Here is a 5,409-nt window from a genome sequence, read left to right on the forward strand (position 1 = left end):
AGTTTTACCAGGGTCTCTTCAGGTAGTTCAGAGCATCCCCAGGGGAAGGAAACGGTCCACACTGTTGCTCTCCTGCCTTCTCACCTGCCTTCTGCTGTGTCTGCTCCACCCACCAGCCCCTATTCCCATTGCCCCAAGTCTCCACTTCTGCTTTCCAGCGGTGGCTACTCTTCCAAGACTCACCATTTCCTCAGAAACCAGACAACAGACCCATCTTATTCTAAGTCACCTACAGCATAGTTGAGGCCAGGCTGCAACTTCAAATGAGATTTTTAGAAGTTGGAGATAATGAGAGAGATGACCTGGAGCTAGAACAGAGCTTCCCCTGAGTCTGTGGACTCCGGCAGGACAGCCTCAGCAGGACAAAGTGTCCATCCGCAGGCCATTTGCCTGGGGCTTGGTAACTTAGTCTGGTGAACCCTTACAATCAAGTCCTGGTCCAGTTCAGCCGAACTGAGTTCACTTTTTCGTATTGTCTTGTCTTCATCTGAAGGTTCTTCTTATAGAGTCCCAACCCAGAGTTTAGGAGAATCTAATCAATTGAGAATACACTGAGTCAGCCACAATTCAGAAAAACAGCATAACCTATATTCACACATAGAAAAAAATGGCTAATCTCAAAAGAATCATATTTTTCAAACATGTCCTATGGTAAAAAACACATTTTACACGGAGATAATCAATAGAGCCATACAGGTGTAAAACTTGAAAGAGGAATTCCCCCAAATATACTCAATTTTACTACCTGCAATGCATTTAGATCACTATATTTTTGGGACAGGCCAACTATGGCCTGAAGGCCAACTCCAGCCTGGAACCTGTTGTGTATCGCTTGCAAGCTAAGAATGGTTTTTACAATTTTTAATCAGAAAAATAAAAAACAGAATAATATTTCATGACCCGTAAAAGTTATTTGAAATTCAAATACCAGCATCTGGGGTTAAAGTTCTATGGGGTACAGCCATATTTACATCAGAGTTTCTCAGTAGCAGTGCTATTGACGGTTTGGACAGAATAACCGTTTGTTGTGGGCACCGTCCTTTGCATTGTAGGATGTTTACTCATGTCCCAGCCTCTCTTTGTTAGATGCCTGTAGCACCCCTACTCCAGTCATTACAACAAAATGCCAGATGTCCTCTGTGGGGAAAATGTATGAAAACCTGAATTACTGATTTATGGCTTGTCCACATCTGCTTTGGGGCTGCAAAAGCAGAATTGAATAGCTGTCACAGAGACAGTATACTAGCAAAGCCTACAATAGTTCCTATATAGTCCTTTACAGGAAAAGTTTGATGACTTCTACTTTATTCTGTTCTATTCTGTTCCCTTAAACCATGCTGGTCATGACTTACTAAACTGATTTCATTTCCCTTTAGTAAGACTCGGAATGCATTTTGAGAAATCCTATTCTTGTGTAGCTCTAGAAAGGCACTATACTGAATATTGGATAAAAGCATATGACTTAGAACCAAACTTGGGTTTATATTTCAACTGTATTATTTAATAGCTGGGGGAACCTGGGCAAGTTACTTAACCTCTCTGAGCTTCTGTAACCACATATGTAAAATGGGGATTATAATAATGGCAGTTATACAGTTAATTCATACAAAATAATGAAAATGGTGCCTTAAGATATAATGAGCACTAGTTTGCTATTATCACTGGCATTTGTATTAGTCAGGGTCCTCCAGAGAAACAGAACCAATAGGATGTGTGTGTATATATAGAATGACATTTATTTTATGGAATGGACTCAGGAGATTGTGGAGGCTGGCAAGTCCAAAATTGGGCGAGGGGGTGGGGGAGAGGGGCCTGGGTGGGGAGAGACTGGCAGCCCGCAGAGCCAAGGAAGAGTCAATGCTATAGTTCAAGTCTGAGGACCATCAAGATGAAGACCTAGGACAAGCCAATGTTGTAGTTCAGGTCAGGAAGCAGTCTGCAGCAGAATTCTCTTATGCTCAGGAAAGGTCAGACTTTATTCTATGCCAACCTTCAACTGATTAGATGACGTCCACCTAGATTATGGAGGGCAATCTACTGTACTCACAATTTTCTGATTTAAATGCTAATCTCATTCAAAAACATCCTCACAGAAATATCCAGAATAATGTTTGACCATATATCTGGTTATTGTGGCCAAACCAATTTGACACATAAAATTACCCACTGGAGGGCTTGACACTTTTCATGTCATGGTAAATAAAGAAAAATGACAATTGTACAATATATCGAAGACATTGCAAAAGAACTGGATTATCTAAATGGGTCTGTTTAGACATTTTGTTATTTATTAAATATCGCGTTGTAATAAAAATAAAATACGAAAATGATAGGGAAGATGTTTTGAATTTGTACACAATTTACAAATAATTTTTTCCAAATTTTTGAATGGGAAATTGGAGTTTGCTTCCTTGAGCACAATAGTTTCATCTCAGATTTTTAGCTGAAATTACCATGAACAATTCTTGATAAGTAATTTTTAATAATAACTTGAAAATGAATTTATACAGCATTCATATATTGAAAGGAGCTGAAGTTAAATTTAAAGAAATGATATTAACGCTGCTTTTCATTTTCTTTTTGACATTGTTGAGATCTCTTGTTATAATGAAAATAGACCTCAAACCCAATCTAAAATTTATATATTGCGTATTTCAAAGTCAGATGGATCTCTTTTTTGTTCAACGTTCATAAAATGTTAGTCATGTTGCAGCCTAGACATCAATAAAATGATAATCAGCTGAAAGGTACAGAAATATCTGACAAATATGGGACAGATTTGGGAGTCCACATGGAGCTGCACTTGCCAGGAGACTTCACCAGGCCATCCTTTGCTTGACTACATCTCCATGGACACCGGGAGCAGGTACCTATGCTGTGGTCCCTCGTTCACAGTGGGGCTGTTGAGGTGGTTGTTTAAGCATCTGAATTAGGCCAAACCAGCGCATTGCAGTGAAGCAGAGCACAAAGCAGTGGATGTTGGGGTTAGTCTCTGTGGGGATCATGGGGCATGCATGCCATCAGACTTGCTCTGTGTGAGCTGTGTTCTGACGAGTGCCTGAGGAGGTGGCATGTGGTCTCAGCCTACCAGGCTAGGGCGACCAGCTGCCCCTTCTTCGTCCCCATATTTCTTGGCACACCTATAATTTGCAAACTGATTAAAAAGCTCTTTTTGTTTACTGCTGTTCCCCTAGCAGAATGCTTGCTACAGAGTAGATGCTTAGTGTTTTTGCTGATTATAAACTGGCCAATATTTTGTATCACCATATTGATTTTTAGCTTGGCAGGAAAATTTTGCTTTGTCTTCACATATCTGAAAAGGCTGACTGATATTCATAGCAGCACTGTTATCACCGCCAAAGGTGAAAACACCCCAAATATCCATTGATAGATAAATGGATAATCAAATGTGGAAATTCCATACAACAGAATATTATTCAGCCTTAAAAAGGGATGAAATTCTGACACATGTGACAACATAGATGAACCTTAAAGACATTATGTTAAGTGAAGTAAGCCAGACACAAAAGGGCAAATATTGTATGATTCCACTTATACGAGGTACTAAGAATAGTAAATTCGTAGAGACAGAAAGTAGAATTGCGGTAACCAAGGGCTGGGGAGAGAAGGTAATGCAGAGTTATGGTTTGATGGTTACAGAGTTTCAATTTGGGATGACAAAAAAGAATTCTGGTGATGAATGGTGGTGATGGTTGCGTGACAATGTGACTGTATTTCATATAACTGAATCATACACTTGGAAATGTTTAGAATGGTAAAATTTAAGATGTAGGGCTACCCAGTTGAAAGGGTGCCTTTGTGCAGGATGGACAGAAACGAAGAGTGATTGGAGGTGAGAGGACCTGGTGGGAGCTAGCACAGTAATAGCCTGGGTGAGAATGATAACGATGACTAAGCAATAATGACAATATTTATTGAACTTTTACATTATTCTAGGCATGTTACGCGCAGTATCTCATTTAATTCTCCACTGCAGGTACTCTTGTTTAACCTACTGTTACATTTGAAGGCAATGAAACTCAGGAATTTTAAAGTACGTGCTCAAGATCGAGAGCTAGTGTCCAAACGTCCTGCGAGACTCATGTTCTTCAACGTAACAGATTTGGATTACAGCCTTTCCCACATCTTCTGATATTTATAAATTAATTGAATCTCCTGGGTTTGCCAGTTTTCGCTGAATTGGGATAAATTTTTGTTTTATTTTGTTTCATAGGGCAAGTAATCAAACCCCAAGAAGAGAAGATAGCAACCAGTGAGCCAATAATGGTGGAATGTGGCCCTCCTGCTTTAAATCAATTTACAAAGCCATTGTCCACCCTCAGGATCTATCTTTCTTTGCTCCTGTGATGGGTCCCAGGAGCTAACTTTCACAGCCAAATGGGAATTATTATTCATGAAATTTTCTTATTTAAAATTGCCGTGATTAATTAGTTCCTCTGAAACTTGTTTAGGAATGAAGAAAATCATATCTTTTGGGTTGAGTAATTACTGGAATCTGAGCATCCAATCAATCTTAATATGCCCAAGACATCTTGTTAGAAAGGGGATTGGTAATAGTGCTGGGATTTGGAGCCTCAGTCTCACACTGGCAAGCATGATTTGTTAGCATTTTGCTGTAATAATTTTTAAAAAAAGTTTGCTGCTGATTACTCAGGCATCAAACTCATTTTTTGAGTTACAGAAATGTTAGAAGCAAAACTACCTTAGAGATGATGTGGGTTGAGCCTCTTCTTTGTCAGGTGAGGGAACTAATAAGTGGAGTGGAGCACTGATCTACTCAAGGTCATGGAGTCAGAGGCACAACTCTGTCAAGAACCTGGTCCTCCTGATATTTAGGGCAATTAGTCCTTGTAGAGTACCTGATACCAGCTTGTAACAAAAGAAAGAAATGAAGAAAGAAAAAGAAATCATAACATTTTATCATTAACTCACAGCTATTCCTAAAGGATCTTTCATTTAAACAAAAAAGACAATTATGTTCTTGTGAAATCTTAGAAATTTGTAACAGAGCAGTGAGGAGAATTTTTTGAAAAGAAAGCCTGTGTTTCTTGGTACTTTCTAATGAAGCCAATAAGGAGAAGGGAATAGTTTGAGCCCTCAGGGAAATAATGATGCTAGCGCTCTTTCATCTCTACTTTGTTCTTGATTCTACCAAAACATTTTTAAAAAGTACATCTTTCTTCTATGAGATATTTAATTGACAACCTTCTGAATGCATATAGCTATGCAAATATATTTTGTGTATTTTCTTATATATGTAAATTTTGCGTATCTACAAAATAATCGTTTTACTATGTATATGTAAACACATATACATATGTAAACATCATGTTACACACCCTAAATAGATATAAATTTTTTTTTAACCTTTGGAAAGTGAATTTTTTT

This window comes from Pteropus vampyrus, unplaced genomic scaffold (genome assembly GCF_000151845.1).
Source record: "Pteropus vampyrus isolate Shadow unplaced genomic scaffold, Pvam_2.0 Scaffold352, whole genome shotgun sequence".
Classification (NCBI taxonomy): Eukaryota; Metazoa; Chordata; class Mammalia; order Chiroptera; family Pteropodidae; genus Pteropus; species Pteropus vampyrus.